The following is a 20,427-nucleotide window of genomic DNA, read 5'->3' on the forward strand; positions in this document are numbered from 1 at the left end:
CGAGGGCGAACTGTCATCGTCCGACGAAGAGGTACCGAGTGGCGTTCCGTCAGTGGTCGGTCAGCGGCTGGTGGGAGTTCCTCCAGACAGCCCGGTAAGTCCACATTTCTTATGGGGTACTTGGGGGGGTGGGAGGGTTTGGTAGTGGAGGTGGGGAGATGGCCAGAGAGGTTTCCCCCCCTCTGGCCCAGCGGGTCCCGGACCGCGCCCCCCCGGCGGATGGGGGGTTAATGGGCTTCCTGGCGGGACTAAAGGAGCTGGTGGGCAGGTACGAGCAAGGCGGTACCAGGCCGGTTACGCCGGGGGCTGCGTGGATTGTGTGGGGGTCAGGTGGGGTTACAGGACAAGTCGGGGGCCACGGGGCTGGCATTGCCCACGGGGCTGGCATTGCCGGTGGCGGGGGGGATGCAGTGGTGGCGACTCCACCAGCTGCAACTACAGAGGTCACAGGTACAGGGTCAGATGACGCGGCGGTGGCTGCTACGGCCGCGGTGCCACCTGGGCCCCCGGGGGGAAAAAGCGGGGACTGCGGGGGGTGCAAGCAAAAAACAGGATGTGATCAGATTGGCTGATGCGGCGCGGTGCGAGGTGTACATGTGCTTTGAGGGGCCGCTGGGTGCACATTTAAAGCAGGAGGTTAGGGAGAAGATATGGAAGGGGGAATACGTTGAAATATTTTTGCTGTTGCCCCTGGAGAAGGGTAAAACAGGAGGACAACAAGAAGGAAGATGAGGAGAAGAGGCGATACCGGCTGATCCCGTGGACGTTCCAGAACTGGCTACAAGCATTTGCGATTCTCGCCAGTGTGATAGGGGAAAAGAACCCGGAGCAGTGCGCGGCACTCTTTTGCTACCTGGATGCGATTGGGGAAGCGCACAGAGTCTACGGGGGATTGGTGTGGCTGCGGTATGATGAGCAATTTCGGCAACGGAGAGCGATCAATCCTGCGCTGCGCTGGGATTATAAGGACATCAGCTTGTGGATGCGCCTGATGTCTTCGGCGAGGACGTCAAATCAATTTTTTCAGGGGGGGGCCATGGATTAGGGACTTCCGGTCAATCGGCCGCGAGAAAGAAGGGAGTCTGTTGGCAATACAACGAGGGGAGTTGTAGATTTGCGGGGAGCTGCAAATATAAACACGAGTGCTCAGGTTGTGGGTAAGCCCATCCGGTTTCTCGGTGTTTCGAGCAAGGAAAAGGTCGGGTTGGGGAGCCTACGAACAAGAGTGACGACACCGGTGAGGATGGAAAAGATGCGTCCCTTTCTAGATCGATATCCGGATAGGGAGGCGGTGCAGATTTTGAGTCAGGGGTTTGCAGAGGGGTTTCGGATCCTGGCGGTCCTAGGGGTTGCCCCTCCGGTGTCAAAGAACCTGCGGTCCGCGATGCTGCATCCGGAGGGGGTTTCGGAGAAACTATAGAAGGAGGTGGCGTTGGGGGCGTATTGTGGGCCCATTTCTGGGTATGCCCCTCCCTGATCTGGTGGTTTCTCCGTTGGGGGTGTGCCCAAGAAGGAACCTGGTAAGTATCGGCTAATCCACCACTTGTCATACCCGAAAGGGGGATCGGTTAACGATGCCATTGACCCCCGGCTGAGTGCGGTGTCCTACACGTCCTTCGATGTGGCGGTATTCTGGGTGAGGCGCTATGGTCGGGGGGCACTGATGGTAAAAAAATGATATCGAAGCGGCGTTTCAATTGCTTCCTGTGCACCCTGACAGTTTTTGCCTCCTTGGTTGCTGTTGACAGGACGAGTATTGTGTTGACCGGTGTCTGCCCATGGGGTGCTCCATATCGTGTGTGTTGTTGGTCAGGGACGTCGCTGGAGTGAGCTCTGTCATCCACTAGCTGGATGATTTCCTGTGCGTGGGACCAGCTTAATTGGCGGTATGTGCAGTGCTGTTGATAACACTGGAGAAGGTGGTGGAGAGTTTTGGTATCCCTTTGGCCCTGGATAAGACGGAAAGACCGACTACGGTGATTCGTTTTTTGGGCATCGTTTTGGATTCGAAGGCCATGGAGTGTCGTCTACCAGAGGACAAGTTGGAGGCATTGAAAGCGGAGATACGTGGGTTAGTGGGCATGCGCAAGGTGCAGCTCAGGACTCTTCAGTCTGTGCTGGGAAAGTTAAACTTTGCATGCAGTATAATACCCATGGGGAGGGTTTTCAGTTGACGGTTAGCGGCCAGTACAGGGGGGGTCGATTGCCTGAAACACTTTGTGAGATTGTTGAAGGATCATCGGGAGGACCTCCGGATTTGGCATGTGTTTTTGGAATGGTTCAATGGGAGGGCTTTGTGGATGTCGGGGCCGTTGAGTAACTTCGATCTGAAACTCTATACAGATGCGACTGGGTCCACAGGGTTTGGGGCCTTTTTCCAAGGTGCATGGAGTGCGGGCCCCTGGCCCACTTCCTGGAGAACGGGTGGGCTGCTACGGAACATGGTTCTGCTGGAACTCTTTCCGGGGGTGCTGGCAGTGGAACTTTGGGGGGAATCTTTCAGGGATCTGAAGGTTTGTTTTCATGTGGACAATTTGGGAGTGGTGCAGGTGCTGAATAAGATATCGGCGGCATCTCCGCTGGTGGTGCGCTTGCTGCGGCATTTGGTTCTTCGATGTATGCAATTGAACATCTTTATACATGAGGTACATTTGCCGGGAGTTGAAAATGTTATAGCTGATGCACTATCTCGTTTTCAGTGGGACAAGTTTCGGGAGCTGGCACCGACAACGGAGGTGTACGGGGTCCCCTGCCCAGAGGGACTGTGGAAGCTTGCGCTGGAGTCTCCGATTGGATCAGACGGTCGGTGAGTGGGGGTACTTGGTCGGCATATGAGAGGATATGGGCAGAGTGGGAAGCTTTGGGGGTTCAAGTACAAGCGGGTGTGCGAGATCGTAGGTTGATGGTGCTTTACTTTGTGGCCCGGAATTTTGAGGATGGCATATCGATCTCCCGGTTGGGGTGGAAGTTGGCTGGTTTAGCGTTCTGGTTCAAGCTGAGGGGGGGGCAAGATTTAACGAAAGATTTTTGGGTAAGGCAAGCGGTGAAGGGGTATCGGAGGGGTCGCCAGATAAAAAGACAACAGAACTGCTGGGCAGGCTTTGTGATCAGCTGAGGGTGGTGTGTTTATTGGGGTACGAAGTTATTTTGTTTCAAGCTGCGTTTGTGTTGGCGTTTTTCGGGGCTTTCCAAATAGGGGAATTAGTCAGCCCTTCCAAGAAGGGGCAGGGAGGGTTGTTTGTAGAGGAAGTCAACTGCTTTGGCGACAGATTGAACATGCGGGTGCGCAGATCGAAAACGGATCAGGACGGCAAGGGCAAGGAAGTTGTGGTGTTCGCAATTCCGGACTGTCAGCTGTGTCCTGTTCTCGTTTTGCGTGAGTTTTTGGATCGTCGGCCGGCTCTTCTGGGGCCGTTGTTGATGCATGAGACTGGAGAACTTTTGTTGAGATTTCAGTTCATAGGGATTTTTCAAAAATGCTTGCAGGCTTTAGGTTTTTAAGTTTTCCTCCCATTCTTTCAGGTTCAGGGCTGCGACGGAGGTGGTTAGGTGGGGGTTGGACGAGGAGTCAGTAAAGAGAATTGGCCGGTGGGAATCGAGGAGGTTTCGTTCTTACGTTTGGCCGGAATTGGTGTGTTTAGTTGGGAAAGCTGGGTCTGTCGGCATGGGTTTGTGTTATAGCTGTACTCTGACTGTTATTTTTGTTTTTGTTTTTCTTTCTTTCAGGTGCTCCACCAGGGTTGGTCTGGATAATGGGTCACTCTTATGTCTGCTGGGGGGCTAGGAGGGGTGATGTTAGGCCGGAAGGAAGGCAACTGGGCATTTCAAGGAGGGAGGCTTGCTCTGTTTTGCGGGTTTTGATAGGCCCCCGGATGTGTTGGTTTTGCATGTGGGGGGCAATGATCTGGGCCTACGCACTAAGTTGGACATCACGAGGGACATCAAATATGATTTCCTATGCCTTCGTGCGGTGTTTCCAGGGATGATCATAGTGTGGTCGGACATGGTTGCCAGGACCACATGGAGGTTTGCGAGGTCAGTAGACAGGATTAACAAGGCCAGGAGGAAGGTGAACCAGGAGATCAGCCATTTCGTAGTGCGTTACGGGGGGTTGGCAGTTTGACATTTGGAATTGGAGGTTGACACATGGAGGTATCTACGAGATGACGGAGTGCATCTTAATGCCGTGGGGACTGATCTGTGGGCCTTGGGTCTCCAAGATGGGATTGAACGAGCCTTGAGGGTGTGGAGGTGCGCGCAAGGATAAGGTTTTATCCTTGCTTGCTATGGCGGGTGTTGGTCGGTGCAGGTAAAGGAAGATAACCCCTCCCCACAGAGAAGTTGATACGGGACCCGTTGGAGATATGGGCTCGTTGCTGAATGCTGATATGCCATATAACAATGGTTTATATGGAAGATGGTGAATGGGTGCACTGTGGTCAAGAGTTGGTTGCCTCTGAGCTAGCATATCAGCTTAAGGCCTGGTTACAGTTAATACGACCGCAGTGCAGGTTGCTCATTATGTTAATGGGGTGGAGTGGGGAGGGGGAAGGCCCTGCAGAAGACCAACGCATTCAGTTTGTTCAGTTAACTGATAATTTCATTGATGTTTGGTTTTATATGTTTATTATGTGTCTTGATTAATAAAGGGGCTGCTACAGCCACTAATTACTCCAAAACAGGTGTGGTCTCTTTTAATGGCAAAGGGGAAGGTATGGAGTTGGGTGGTCGGTTAGCAGTAGGGGCAACATCAGTTATACTATATTCAAGAACAGCCTGGAGACGGACGATGAGGGGTAGGCGGAGGGCTGCCATGAATAGGAGTAACTGGGGAAAGGCAGGGATATGTCTAGAAGGTCAGGGGGTGGAGTTAGCGCGAGGAGGAGAGCATACACCCCGCCCTAGCGTCAGTCGTCGCGAGGAAGATTCCCACCCTCCCTCCCTTATAGTTACAAAAGCGAAGGGGAAAGGTCGTCTTACGGGATGTTGCAACAGCGATACTGTAGTGATAGGTAGGTGCTAACATGTTTTTGATTTCAGAGGTTGGTACTGGATGTCGTAGCGGTTGGCGGGTGTTGGTCGGTGCAGGTAAAGGAAGATAACCCCTCTCCACAGAAAAGTTGATGCGGGACCCATTGGAGATATGGGCTCGTTGCTGATATGCCATATAACAATGGTTTATATGGAAGATGGTGAATGGGTGCACTGCAGTCAAGAGTTGGTTGCCTCTGAGCTAGCATATCAGCTTAAAGTGGAAGTAAACCCATCGATTTAAACAGTTTCAAAAAACGGCATGCCGGGAATGCTAACTGCACATTGGCTGTGCTCTCAACCACACTGTCAAACCACCCAATGGCGCGTGTCATAATGGATCACATGTGCAGCACCGTGGCAGCTGAAGATTAAACAAAGGCAAAGATGGCAGCTTCCATGGATGAAAATGATAGGGGAGTTTACTTCCACTTTAAGGCCTGGTTACAGTTAATACGACCGCAGTGCAGGTTGCTCGTTATGTTAATGGGGTGGGGAGGGGGAAGGCCCTGCAGAAGACCAACGCGTTCAATTTGTTCAGTTAACTGATAATTTCATTGATGTTTGGTTTTATATGTTTATTATGTGTTTTGATTAATAAAGAGGCTGCTACAGCCACTAATTACTCCAAAACAGGTGTGGTCTCTTTTAATGCCAAAGGGGAAGGTATGGAGTTGGGTGGTCAGTTAGCAGCAGGGGCAACATCAGTTATACTATATTCATGTGTACTATGAGAAATCGTTGGCTGGATAATCAGACAGAGAGTAATTGGAACTTCCATTTTTAGTAAACAGGCGCAAAGTAGAATCAATAATGCAAAACATGGATAAAATTGCAAAGCATATGCATACATGACATAAAAATACAAAACAGTTTATGAAAGTTGCATAAACATGGATTCTTTACAGCAACATCTCTGAGATTCAGTCATGGTAACATATGGGGCTGGGGAGGGAAAAACTGGCATCCTACTTAACTGCCAGGGCAGATGGTTGTGTTGTGGGCCAGATCTGTGAAAATCCTAGAACTGGATGGCTAGAAATACAAATGCATTAGTCAAAAGTAAAGCTGCTCCCTTATTGATATGTCATCTTTGTATTTAGCTGTTTGCCTGGAGTTCAGCTTTAACTGGTTGCCGACCAACCACCACAATTTTATTGCGGCAGAATGGCACGGCTGGGTGAAACGATGTTACCTTACATCGCTTTGCCTTTTGGCCACCAGGGGCACGTGCACCTGAAGCATGTGCCCGGAGCCAATGAGAGTGCCCGGTGGGCGCGATGTCTGCCGGGCACCTGCGATCGCTCGTGACAGAGCGAGAACTGAGATCTGTGTGTGTAAACACACAAATTATGGTTATTTCAAGGGGGAGGAGACAGATCGTGTGGTCATACAAAGTAAATGTTAGAACACCTCCCAGGGAACATTTATACAGTAATCAGTGCCTTTTTATAGCACTTATCGATGTATAATTTTCAATGGTCCCAAAAATGTGTCCAATTTGTCAGCCGCATATCGCAGTCCCGATAAAAATCGCAGATTGCTGCCATTACTAGTAAGAAAAATAAAAAAAATAATAATAATGCCATAAATCCTGCCATAAAAACTGAAAGTGCACTTGGAAGTAACGTCGCTGTAGATTTGAGGAGGACATGCAAGGAAAATAAAAAACAGCATTTTAGTTTGCACATGATTGGATGATAAAATCAGCTTCCACTCATTTCAGATCTATCCCTTAGATTTAGATCGACTGCATTTCCAAGTGCACATTGTGTTTTTTTCTAAATTGTTGCTCTTCTTTTGTTTATAGCGCAAAAAATAAAAAACCGCAGAGGTGATCAAATAACACCAAAAGAAACCTCTATTTGTGGGAAAAAAAGAAGGCCAATTTTGTTTGCGTTGCACGACTGCGCAATTGTCAGTCAAATTGATGCAGTGCCGTATCGCAAAAAATGGCCTGATCATTGAGCAGCCAAATCTCCCAGGGCTGAAGTGGTTAAGTAAACCTGTACATATCTATGCTTTTTAATGAAGTTATATCCTATACATATATGTCACAATTTTTTTAAGGCATTCTGTGTTCCAGCATTAGGTACTGAATGTTCAGGTACAAGAGCTCACGTCATGCACTTTTAGGCATTACACTCAATTCACTAAGCTATAAGAGTGTTAATAAGAAAATGCACAGACGTGCGTTAAAGTGCAATATAAGTGCAAAAATAGGAGCTGATATCAAAAAAGTTCATGTGTAGCTTAAATCCAATGAAAGTGATCTCAAGTGCAATATGGAGCGTGGACCAAGTGCTTGACACTGTGATACCTGTCTCCACATTAGGATAAAAGGCTTCCCAGAGAGCCTGCAACCTCCCTTACGGATCAAACAGGGCTTAGGAGGATTGGGGATCCACTGATGAGATACTCAGGCATCCCCCACCGTAAGAGTCCATGCCATCATTTCATATGTGAAATGATTGTTGGGACGCTACGCACACAGGTTCTGCGCATGTATGATTTGATTTTACAGATCTATATGGATTTTTTATTTGCAAGGAACTATTTTGTGTTTACTCGAACTGGAGAACTTTTTTCCAGTATCTTTAATGTATGCAGCATTGCAGCTTTTTTTTTTTTTTTTTTTTACCAATAAAACGCCTTAAGAGACATTCTACCCTATTTGGAGTTTTTTCCCCTCTCTGCATATTGTCACTTCCTGCCATTGGTGCTGCTTGGCTACCATCTGATATGCACAGACTCTTCCAATGGGGGAGGCCTGAGTATCTCATCAGTGGATCCTTCAATCCCACTAAGTGCTGTTTGACACCCCTGAGTAAGGAAGGTTGCATGCTCTCTGGTAAGCCTTTTATCCTAAGGAGGTGACAGGTATCACAGTATCAAGCACTTGGTCTACGCTCTATATTGCACCTGAGATCACTTTCATTGGATTTCAGCTACACACAGGATTTTTTTAGATCAGCTCAGTTTTTTTTGCACTTATATTGCACTTTAACGCACGTCTGTGCATTTTCTTTTATGCATTTTGTTGTTTGTTTCATTGCACATTAATTGCATAGAATTGCACATTTGCATTGCTCCATATGTTTATTTGGTTGTGTATATTATTGCACATCTATTGCACTGAATCGCACATTTGCACTTCATTGACACGTGTTATTCATTATAATTTATCATTTTGTGCATAACCTAGCGCTGCACTTTATTATTTCTATTGTTTGGTACCCAATATCTGGGTTATAGTGTTCAGCTGGAGATCACATTTCTTTCATTCATTTCATATCATTTATTTTTTACTCACTAAGCGCAGATATTACTCTACATTTATAAGAGTGTTAATGTTCATAAAAACAGTCACATTGCTGAGAAATATCTTGGTTATAGCAAATAAAACATGCATTATAGCTTTGCTTTGATATTATGCTAATATGCCCATTATCTTAACATGTCTATAGACTTGCAAGTGCAGTCATTGGTCTGACAGCCCTAAGGGGCTGACTATTAGTTGCATGGTCCGTAATTTGAAGCTTATCTTTTATATTTATGTTAATAGAGAGGGAATAGCTTATGCAAACTTATTCAGGGAATTATAATGATTTTGACAGGTTCCCAAACATCAGATGGCTGGCAATTTGGAGGCTATTAAATGACCTTTGCCTTATCACATTTAAAACAGCCAAACTGGGCCATCTCGTGTTTGGGTATTGATGCTGTTACTGTACTGAGTGCAGAATAAAGGTCAATGCAGGTTTTGAAAAATCACACCACAGCTCAGGTTTTAAACTGGCCAGGTTACAGACTTGTACTTACAGCACTGCCACCATCACTCCACCTATAGGTCAGCAGCAGCATGGTCTGATTTTTAACCTACCATGCCCCATATTGTGTTCTGCTGGTGGGTCACAGGTTCCCTTGCTAATGATCACTGCTAGCAGCTATAGCTATTGGCAGTGACTGCATGCAAAAAATCCCAAAGGCTGGTTGTACTGCAGTCATTCAATGGATAAACTTGCCCATAAATGGATCTAATCTCAGCTGATACCTACTGAACCAGCAGAGATTGGATCCATCTAGTTTAAGAGAGTCCCTGTGAAGGCAGCTAGCTTCTGCTTAAAGGACTACACTTACGGTAGCCTAATTAAACCCAAAGGATAGCCAAATCTAGTGCCTGGTCAAGCAGCAAAAATAAAGTCTTAGCCTCACACTTAGTGGCCTAAGCCCCAGCTTTATAGATAGCCTAATAGAACAAATTTGTAAAGCCAAACTGTCTTTACCTGGAGCTTTAATACATACTAGAGATGCCTAAGAGAAAAAAAAAACACCTTCCACATATGCCCCAGTGCTACTCTCACAAAACACATGCTAATTCTCCTTTTGTCTACACCAGTCATCGATCGAAACTGTAACGGTTAAAACTGTCACAATTCTAACATTACACAGATCAAGTCTGTTTGTAAAAATTAAACTTATACTGATTCATTTAATTTACAAATGAAAAATCTATCAGTCTAAACACCAATAGACTCTAGGGCTCGAAATGGATATGAACACAGACTGAATTAAAAAAACTACAGATCTTCAGAAGTTCAATTAAAATTGTAATGGGTTTTTTAATAAATCCAAGGTCAAGATGTATGATGAACCTGTTTTCCAAAGTCTGCAATTATTTGGTTAACTTTCTCCTCCAGCTGAGACTTTTGTAAAGTAGCCAGCAGACGGAACATTTTAAAATGGCTTTTATGGTTTGGAGGAAGAATAAACCATGCCATATATAACCAATATATGCCAAAATATATGTACCGGCTTGATCAGAAAATTTTATAAGACTGTGTCTATTTCATAGCACTATTTCACAATCATCTTTTTGTGACTTGAATGTGTGACCTTAATTATTCCTTTTTAAATCATTTACTATTGTCTGATTTGGTCTGCAAATGATGGGAAATATTGAAACAAAAAGAAAAACGTAAAGTGGAACTGAAATGATGCATATTTACCTACTGAACCCTCCCCCAACATATACACATAATGTAGAAATGAAAACCTTATGCCAGTATGCATTTGCCTAGTAGTTGGGCCGAACACCCTCCGGGTCGGTTTGCGCCAGGACTCCTAAACTTTGCAAAAGTTCAGACCTGAACCGCAAACCCTATTAAAGTCTATAGGACCCAAACTTGAAAAATCAAAAGTCCCCATTTTGAAGGCTTATATGCAAGTCATTGGCCAATAAAGGGTACTGGGGGACATGTACCAATGCAAACTGAAACAATAAAAATGTAAAATTCCTTTAAATATAGTGCCTGGGAATCCCCTAACTGGGGAGTTTGCCTGTAAAGTGGCACATCTGTACCATGTAGAGAACCTGCTGCAGCAAAACTTACATATATAAAGAAAACAAATTAAATTTAAATTTCTTTCCCTGCCAGCTTTCTTTATTTTGTAAACAACAGCTCAGAGAGCCAGTCTGTATGATAGGACACAATTTAGTGTATTCGGAACAAGATTATACATTTATTTTAGATAAAGTTTGGTGTCCCTTTCGCAGACCTTGGATAGAAGTAACAGGTGTGGAAAAATTGGCCTTTGGGTGTCGGTGGCGCCTTTACATCCTAACTCTATAGAGGTACTCTTGATGAAAGCAAAAATTGGGCTTGTAAAAAATTTCAAATTATATGCATCTGTTAAACAGGTGCAGAAAAATTGGTGGTGCCTTCACACCATAACGCTGGATGCAGGGCAGCCCAGTAGCTCAATTGCATACTGGGCAAGTTCTGGTCAATAGTCTATTCTCATGACCCACAAACTCAGTGAATCTTCTACTGGAAAGCTCTCCATGTCTGTTTTCGCCCCTAGATATTCTTCCACCATATGATGCAGACATTATGGATGGGATGTTGAAACTGGCAGCCCTGGTCGCCTAGGAGTACATTTTTTAAAAATGCATCACCTAGGCGGCCCTCTTCTCCACCACTCCTCCTTTGACCAATAGGAGTTTCAAAACTACCTTTTCCATGAGACTGTAAACTACCAGAGTGTGGAAAGGTGTTACATAAACTCCTCTTTAAAGTGCCCTCAAGATATTTCATCCTGTGCTCCTCTTGTGAGAGCAGGATGACTTCTGAGATTTTCCCCTTGTAACAGTGTTCAAGGAGGGTTGCCAACCAATAATGATCCTTCTCCTTGATGCCACAAATTCTTGGGTCCTTTTGCAGGCTTTGAAGAATAAGGGAGCCCATGCATCGCAAGTTTGCGGAGGCATGAGAAGCAGAGTCCTCAGGGTCACTGAGGACTACAATATCTGGAACTGCCTCTTCCCAGTCACTTACTACTCCCAAGGTTTTTGGGAACTAAAAACTATCTCTTAAGGTTTGAAGTATGTCTTCCTCACTTCCAATGCCCCCAAAACTGTCAGAATACTTCTCCTCCTCCGTCTCCTCTTGTGTGTTCTGTGGTGTCCCAAGAATGGTGTTTGCATACAGTAGACCTTGAGAGGAAAGGAAGACCTCCTCTTCCACCTGCTGCTCTTCCTGGAGTGCCCTGTCCATAATGTCATGCATAGTATGCTCCAGCAGGAACAAAAGAGGGATAGGGTCACTGATGCTTGCATTGTCCCCGCCCACCTTCCTTGTTATCTCTTCAAATGGTGATAGTACAGTGCATGCATCCTTTATCAGCAGCCATTGATGTGGGGAAAAAGCTGAGCTCCCCTGAGCCTGCCCTTGTGCCATACTCACACAAGTACTTGGTGATGGCCCTTTTCTGCATGCTGCTGAAGAATTGCCAAAGTTGAGTTTCACCTGGTGGGCATGCCACAAATCAGGCAGTTTATGGGCAGGTGGAATTTCCACTGAATTTCAGCCAACCGAGCACAGGCTATGTATCCATTCTGGCCTGCATTTAAGATATTGCAACCCTGGTGGTTCATAGGACAATTCAGCAGAAAAGGGCATTGAGGAGGAGGAGTAGGAGGAGGGGGTGGGACTGACAGATCTCGCATTATCACCACCAGTTGTATGAAGACATGGCGGCAAAAGTTCCAGCACTGAGCCCTATCCTGCATCCTTCCTAGTTGCAAGAAGTTACCCAGTGTGCTGTGAACTAAAAAAAATCATGAGCATGCTTGCTGGGCCATGTGTCAACAGTAATGTGGACCTTGCTGCTGACTGCCTTGCCTAACAATGCCAAAGCATTGCTTTCCACGTGATGGTACAGAGCTGAAATGGCCTTACGTGCAAATAAATAGTGACTGGGAACCTGCCATTGTGGCACAATACATTTTGCAGATTTATGGAAGAGGGCAGAATCCACCAGAAGGAAAAGCAGGGGTTGTAAAGCCAGCAATTGGACAGGCTGGAATTTAGACTCTGGGCATGTGGGTGGCAGGTAGTTTATTTATTTTTCCAATGCAGCAGCTAAGGCAGAAAAATTTGCTTGCTATACTCATCCCTGTCAGTGGAGGCTGCTGAGAGGTAATGAGATATATCGGGTTAGACATAAAAGGTGAGGAGTGAGGTAGAAGAATTATGTCCCTTTTGTGTGGCTTTCAGGTGCTCTTGCCAATGGGCTGAGTGGTGGAATGTTAAATGCCTTTGCAAGCATCTGGTACCCAAATGACTGGTGTTTTTGCTATGCTCAATTTGCTTGCGGAAGAGATTGCAAATAGCAACAATGTGATCAGCTGCACATTAAAAAAGCTGAGCTGTGGGAAGTGGGCCAGGAGATAACAGCTCCACAATCTGATGGAATAGGGTGACTGATCTCTACTGTTCCACGATAGCTGCTTCTGGAGGACATCCTGCCTTGTTGAGGTTGTGCTTCTCCCTCACTTTCCTCCTCTGCTCTATCCAGCACTCAAGTCATGTCAGTGACCTCATCATCATCATCCCCTCCATCCTCATCATCACCGGAGCTAACTTGGCAATACACTACTGCTGGGGGAACACGACTGCCAATTTGTAGTTTATCTGTGTTCTCCCCTCTCTGTAGGCTCATGTTATTCCCTTTCTCAACCTCAGAACCAACATCAGAATCAAGTATTGGCTGTGAATCCTCGAGACCACATTCACCTTTGCCTGTGGACACAGACACTGCTGGCCCCTTTTAGTGGCATGGCATAGTCGCCACCTTGCAATACTTGGCGACTGGGAGAAGTCTACAGGACCTCAAGTTCTCTACAGGCATCTCCCCCCAGGCTCTGGGGATCATTATTCCAGAGACCTGTTCTGCCATCATTCAGGTCCTGCAGAAGGACTATATTAGGGTAAGTTTTCTCCTTTAACATAACATTCTATGTATTTAATGTTTTATAACGTACTGTATTTATTTCATCATTCCCTAATTACCATGATTGGAATATGCTTTAAATGTCTCCTTTAGCCTCATGCATGCTGTAAGCTTTTAATGCTCCTTTTTTGGCCTACATGCATATTTGCCTTCACTAACCTCCCCAGTATGCTATACTGGGCCCATATACACCCAGCCTAGTCACTTTTAATGATGTATTTTGTCAGCTTCAATTTTGCTGACCGTTGGAACTTTCCCAACTGTGGAGGGATTATAGATGGTTAGCACGTCCACATCATGCCACCACCCCATTCTTACTATTATAACTATAAGGGGTTTAATAGTATAGTGTTAATGGCGGTGGTGTCAGCACAATATGAGTTCCTCTATATAGACATGGGTAAGAATGGCCAGATGTCGGATGGAGGAGTCTTCGCCCAGACGGAGTTTTACCAACGTCTCCAGACTGGTGGCCTGGCATTGGCACCTGATGTAGACAATGTGGAAGTCTTTATTGCTGATGAAGTGTTCAGTCTGGTCGAGCACCTGATGAGGCCATTCCCCCAAAGGACCCTCACCCCGGAGATGAGGGTTTTTAACTACTGGCTGGCCAGAGCGAGAAGAGTTGTTGAGAATACCTTTGGGATAATGGCCAGCCAGTTCCACCTGTTTCTGACAGCAATACATATGGCGGACTACAAAATCAACCATATCATCCTATCCTGCTGCACAATTTATTAAGGAAAAATGCCCAAAATTGTATTGCCTCAGTTGGGCCTGAGGCTGGACTTCCTGTTAATCCCCTAACGGGCGTGGATACTGGCCATTCTGGCTTGGCACCCCAAAGCACCCATGAAGTTTGCAAGAAATATGTAAATTATTTTATGGGTAGGGGGGCCATTGCAATGCCAGACAATGTCTAAAAAAAGTTTAAAAATAAATATCTGACAAAAATCTTGAAATGTCTTTATTGCTTGTGTTTGTTTTTGGCTGTCTCCTAGGTTCTCATAGTGCACTTGTAGTGCCAAGTGGATTTTCCTTTAGTAAATAAGCCCCATTGTCACTGTAAAATGACTTCAAACACTGGTATTGACCATTGAAAGAAGAAGCCCCACATTGTTGATTAGCAAACTTTTTACTCTGTGCACATTCACATGAGTCAAAATAGGTATTTCCCTCCAGATCCCATGCCTAATGTCAACATGTGCTGTCTGCCATCATGGGGGATCAATGGACAGTTTTGGGGGTGCAACCCCTTCCTCTGACCTACTTCATTTGGGAAGAAGGGGTTGCACTCACAAAACATGTACATTGATCTCCCATGATGGCAGATAGCACATGTTGACACACTGTGTGCATCTTCGAAATTTGGCTTTTACTAATTACAAAATAATTGTGCTTTTATAACAGCAACAATAATTAAAATGGTTGCATTTTAAAGATCTGTTAAATTCTCCCCAACACATCAATCATGTTCTATATTTGTTGTTCAAGAAAATTGAGTTTATGTCTTATGATGTAAATTTCACGATTCCATGTCATGATATCCTGGATTAGGAGTTGTGCACTTGCGCTTGTGAATTTTTGAGCTTTCTCTTCCAGAACCAGCAAATCACCTAAAAATAAAATAAAAAATAGGGGAAAAACATGTATTATAAATATGCAGGCATACATATATTACCTGAAACTGGGGTGTCAGACACTCACCTGTTGTGGTGACAAGTTCGCCCACTTCCTCCCCCTCTCCTTCCTCCAGATCCTCAGGATGTGATGTTTTTCTGAGTTCCCCTTTTTTGTCAGGTGGGGGGTTCCTGGTGTCCTCTGTTGAGTGGTGGCCTCCGAGTCTTTGGTCCCCTATGAGGATGAAAAAAGGTATACTTTAGCACACAGATATTTAGGCATGACCAAATGTATTTAACCTGTATCTGCCCAAAACATCGAATTTAATGAGCGAACGATGTTTACTACAACCAATTAATGTGACCCTTAAATTGAAACTTGCCATTTTAAAATGTCCTACAGCAAATAAAATAACATGGCGCAGCATGCACGTAATAATAATAATCGTAACACGCGAAAACTGCTTACTTTTTCTAAGCACTTTCTTGATCCTTCTGTACTGATCCAGCTCCCTCAGTTTCAGATCTGACCAGCGTTTCCTTATTTGCTCCCTTGATCGTCATACTCCAAAATTTGTGTGCAGACTCTTCACAACTTTCGTCATGATTTTGTCCTTTCTCACATTCGGGTTGGTCTACGGTCCATTCTTGTCATCATTCCTCCTCAAGATGTCCACCATCTCCACCATCTCACCAAAGGATATATTTGAGGCCTTAAATCTTCGCCTCCAGGATCGGGACGTTTCAGCCTCCGGGCTTTACCTCCTCCTCCTTACTGGAATTATTAACAGACACCTGCTCTCTCTACACCATGTCGCTCCTACTGTGTTCCAAAGAAAAGAGGTGGGGAATACACTAGAAAGAACGTCAGGGGTGGGGGACACGGGCGATACATGCGCAGTGTATAAAAAGTAACATCCGTGTGTTATATGTACATTCAGTGTGCTGAGGAAGGAGGACAAACGTTCTAACGAAGGTAACATCTTAACTTTGGGACATCAGTGGCTTATACTGCTTCAAGATTGAGGCCTATATTGGGATACGATTATGAGAGTTTAGGCTGACATTAATGTTTTTGTCTTGTGTATTGTAAGACAGAATTTATGAATCACTTTAAGGACCCAGAATTTATGGCCAGTTTAACTGACAAGTACAGAGAGATACGGAATTTGTGGGAGGTGAAACACAGCTTATATTATAATAAACAAGCTAGGAGGTCAACGCTGGAGAAACTTCTAGAATTTGTGAAGACTCGGGTTCCAGATGCAACCATCATGTTCTTGGAAAAGAAAATTGGGATCTTGAGGAACATGTATAAGAAGGAGCATAAAAAGGATCCAGAAATCACTCAGATCAGGAGCATCAGCAGCGCAAGTGTATGTCCCCAGGCTGTGGTATTTCAACAAACTGCAGTTTCTGGATGACCAGACTGAAGCCAGGGAATTACTTTCTACCCTTCCTTGCAACTTTCCCTCCACCCCAACAGAGGCTGACGAGGAACAACCTGGGCCTTCCATTCTGGAAGAAGTGGATGCGCCCGGCTGGAGCTAGGTATATTATTTTTAGACATATTTATTGTCCTAATATTAATGATGTTAACTAGATGTTGTAATTGATAACAAATTAATGATTTAAAACAAAGTGATGTATACATATCAATTGACAGTAGTGGCCAACATTTTTTTGGAAGAAGAATAAAAAATGCTGGGGTCAGAATGATAGTCATTTCTATTTATTAACATTCAATTTGCAAGTCATGAACTGCAAATTGTGTGTGATTGATGAAGCAGAAACTATGTCCCTTTTTTATACACACAGGATGAGCTCAGCCAGGAGGAGAGTCTGGAAAGGGGCAGCCAGGAGGAGGCCATGCCCAGTGTCAGCCAGGAGGAGGCTGTGCCCAGTGGCAGCCAGGAGGAGGGCAGGACCAGTGGCAGCCAGGAGGTGAGTGGGCCCAGTGTCAGCCAGGAGGTGAGCGGGCCCAGTGTCAGCCAAGAGGAGGGCCCAGTAGGAGCCTCACCCAATCCCAAGTGCCTCTCCTCTGCCTTACAACCAGAAGGCCCAGGAAGGGGACAATGATGGAGGAGGCAGCACTGGGCCTCATTAGGGAAGCAAGTGATGTCCTTAGAAGCCCCCCCCCCCCCAATGCTGAAAAGGCCTATGGCTGCTATCTAGCCACTAGATTGCTTAAATAGGAGGAGGGCCAATGCCTCCTCTGTGAGGGAATTATTGGTGAGGTCCTAAAGAAGTTGTTGAGGAGCCAGCTGACTGAGAACAGCCACGTAAATGTAAGCTCGCCCATCCTCCTCCTGCCACAAGTCCACCACCAGAACCACAGCCTCCATGGAAAGCTGCAGGGAAGGGTGCAGGGAAGGCTGCAGGGAAGGCTGCAGGGAAGGCTGCAGCAAAGAGAAGAAAGTGATGACCTGGGTTCAGTCTGGTCTGACAGAAGATGCAGGCTGCTGTAGTACCACAGCCTGGGGACAGATATGTCATCTGCTGCTGGTCCTAATCTTTGGGATTCCTAGACCAGATTGTGCTCCAAATTATATGGACTCCTCAAGCTAACAATTTTCTTTTCCACGCACTTGATGTGTGCCCTGGGGGCCAAAAGGCTTTGCAAATTCCAAAAGTTTCTCCAGCCTTGCCTTCCTCTTTATTTTGCTATCAGCCAGAATAAATGGAGATTTTATTTTCTGAAAATACTTGCCTATGTGTTTTTCTACAAAAGGACAGTTTGTTTGTGAGTAGGCAGGTACATTTCTAAAAGACAATGTCAAATTAACAAGGGACACAAACCTCCTTGAGGTTAATAAAAAATACAATATAATTATGTTATTGTGGTAACTTGACACACAAAAAATTAAATTATACCGTATATGGAGATCACTAGAAAATATTTTTTCAATAATCCAAAAAAAGGAGATCTTGATGAAATGTAAAAAAAACTAAGACTATAAGACCATAAAGAAGACTTCCGGTTCCGGCGCCACATGAGGAGGAGGTGATCGCCATTAGCTCCCGCGTCCCTCCTCGCCTAATCTGCCTAAAACGTCGGCTCAGGCACCGGGGAGACTCACCGTAACCTCGGAGGATGGGTGAGCCATCATGGATCGCTATGTGGAGCGGTCGTACGCCAAGGCGGCTTCGGCGGGCATCCCTTCAGCGACGGAGACACACGCTGCCAACATGGCGGCCGGACCGCCCTCACACGAGCAGGCCTCACGGATTCAGGGATCCCTGACTCCACCAGCGCCCACCCAAGCTGACCCTACATCCCCGGAGGGGATAGCACAAGCTGTGGTTCTCTTGTTGGGACCCACACTCACAGCTACCGTGGACGCTGCAGTACACAGAGGGCCGGAATAGCTTCATCTGGAAGTGCGGGCCCAGGGACAAAGGCTGCAACATACGGAAGAACGTATCTCAGCGCTCAAGGATGAAACGGCCGGATCTTCGGCAATGATTGCCAGGATCCTCCACACGCATAAAGAGATGTGGAAAAAGATCAACGATTTGGAAAACCGATCGAGAAGAAATAACGTTCGTATCATTGGTCTCCCAGAATCGGTAAACTCCGCTCAACTCCCCACTATCTGTGCCAAGCTAATCCCCGAACAGTTGGGCCTCCGCACGCCTTGCACGATCGAACGGGCCCATCGTATTGGCCAACCGTCGGATACACGTGCCAAACCTCGACATGTCCTAGTTAAGTACTTGAACTATGCTGACAAAACTGCCATTATGCAGAAATATCGCAGCTCTCGTTCCCTAACAGTAGATGGGGCAAAGCTACTGTTATTTGCTGACTACTCGGTGGAGGTAATGAACCGACGCAAAGCCTTCTCTCCAGTCTGCACAGCACTCTACAATACTCACATTAAATTCTCCTTGTCCTACCCGGCCACACTGCGCCTCCAAGCACAGACTGGGGAACAGCTCACTTTTACTACACCAGAGGAAGCAGAAAAATTTGTTGATTCCTTGGGCACGGACATGGAACACTCTCACGCGGCTGACAGCGCATCTCCTCACTCTGCAAATAGAACTGCTGTACCTCCTAAACATCAACGCAGCCCCACTAACCCACCATCTAAACGCATCAGAGTTACACCCAAGGACGATCGCTCAGGACACCGCTGATTCATCATGGTGTACTTACCTTGGTTGAGTTTGTCAGGGAATGAGGGGCAGCAGTTTTCATTTTCTTTTACATTTCCCTCCTTCTCCCTCCAGCTTCCTTGGGATCGGATGACCTACCATGGTACTGCTGGTAGCTGATAGTTTGACTGTACATGTCCCGTTGTGATCCGTTGGGCCTGCCCTTCTGGTACACTTTGTAGCTATTAACTGTTACGTAAGGTTTTCGTATTAGTTCTTTATAATTTGTTACTTGAGGTTAATATTGCCTTGGCTACGGCCTTCAACTCGGCTTTCATACCCTGTTTTTTTTTTTTTCTCACCGTGTTGGACGTCTAACACTGATACATGGGACCTCACTGGAACCGGGGATGCTATTACTCGTCCCACTATTGGTTTCTTTATCTCCTCGATGGGATACTTGGTTCTACCCGTCCTCACATACTCTCTTTTTTTATTTTATTTTTTGCCTCACCCTTTGGCCCACCATCAGCCTATAGGGGAGGGGCGGGACAGGGCTGATAGCCGAGACTGAAGTCTGTGCCTCATGTGGAAAAAAGGAAAGTCCCTAATTGTGGACATAATGTTTCTTATGTTATGTACTTTAGTTGTGTTAAGATTTGTAGCCTATATGACCATATACCAGTTACTGTTCTTCTTCAGTATAGTAGTTGTAGCACCCTTGGGGATTGCAGTCTCTATTAGGGAGCACTGTTGCATGCGAACCTTGCATCACAACAGGGTCACTCCTATTACACCCACAATGATTTACATTTCTCTAACTTTTAAATGGCTTCTGCAGGTAGTGGGCGTCACTTAAACGTTATCTCCTGGAATGTCAAGGGGCTTAGATCGCCATGTAAACGTATGGCTGTTCTGAGACACCTGAAACGCCTCCGAGCAGACGTAGCTCTGTTGCAGGAGACGCACTTCACGGCCGATGATCTGCAAAGATTGCGTAAGTTGTGGGTGGGTGCGGTATATGGCTCCCCAGCGGTTGGACGCAAGGCTGGAGTTGCCATATTATTGCATAAAACCTTACACCATGAATTTACGGCGGTAAAAGCGGACAATGAGGGCCGCATGGTGACTATACAGATAATAGTAGACTCTAACCCCATGGCCATCACTAACGTTTATGCCCCCAATTCGCCAGGTACCCCCTTCTTTCAAGATATGATCCGTTGGATACTCGCAGCCCCTGAATCTAGGCACCTGGTCGGGGGGGACTTTAATTCTGTAATGTCCACCGTAACTGATCGTTCTAAGAATAGTTCTCACTGCGCGCCACCCTGCACTACCTCAACCCCCAAACCCACCCCACTGGCTCAAGCCATGTCGT

This window comes from Lithobates pipiens, unplaced genomic scaffold (assembly GCF_037356315.1).
Source record: "Lithobates pipiens isolate NorthernLeopardFrog02 unplaced genomic scaffold, aLitPip1_a1.2 Scaffold_23, whole genome shotgun sequence".
NCBI lineage: Eukaryota > Metazoa > Chordata > Amphibia > Anura > Ranidae > Lithobates > Lithobates pipiens.